Genomic DNA, 936 nt, shown 5'->3' on the forward strand with positions numbered 1-936 from the left:
TTTATTATTACTTTAATTGTTAGTATTATTGCCAAAACTATATATAACTTAATAATAACAATAAAAATAATAAAAAAGAAAAATTTATAATAATACTAATTGTTAAAAATTTTTTATTAATAATTTTTGTTATTATATCATTATTATTATTTTATGGTATATAATTGTAAAAATAATCATTTAACAGAATAATTACAGAAATAAGTTTTAAATTTTAATATAACGATATAAATAATTATTAAAAAAACTTAATTTTGTTATATTTTTGTTATTACATTATTTTTATTTGTTAATAGTATAGATGAAAAAATAATATTATAATTGCAATGTTTGAAATAATAATGACAAAAAATTGCAATAATGATGATAAAAATTTTCAAAATATGATAATGATGAGATAATGATGATGATAACAAAAAAAGAATAAGCAGAAAATTTTAGATGATAAAAAAAGGAATTGTGCCATATTAATAAAAAGGCAAAAGAAAAAGAATCCCAAAAGTAAAAAAAGCGGCAAAATCTCGCGAAATAACCTTTTTGAGAGTATATCCAAAATATTTTTTTTCCATTCATTTGATGATTCTGGCAATTATCAGGGAATAATGTAATAATTACCAGAATTTATTAATCATGACAATAATGTGATAAAAGTGGAATAAAGAGAATTTTTGGATAACTTTGATGATTTTAATATTATTCTATTATCATTATTATTATATTATTATCATTATTATTATTATTTATTATTATTTTATTATTATTATTATTATTATTATTTTTTATTATTTTATTACTTTAATTATTAGTATTATTGCCAAAAAATATATTATAACTGTAATAATAACAATAATAATAATGATAAGTATAATTATAATAATACTAATTGTTATAATATTGTTATTGATATTATTATTGTTATTATTATCATTATTATTA

The sequence above is a fragment of the Penaeus monodon genome, unplaced genomic scaffold (assembly GCF_015228065.2).
Source record: "Penaeus monodon isolate SGIC_2016 unplaced genomic scaffold, NSTDA_Pmon_1 PmonScaffold_173, whole genome shotgun sequence".
NCBI classification, from domain to species: domain Eukaryota; kingdom Metazoa; phylum Arthropoda; class Malacostraca; order Decapoda; family Penaeidae; genus Penaeus; species Penaeus monodon.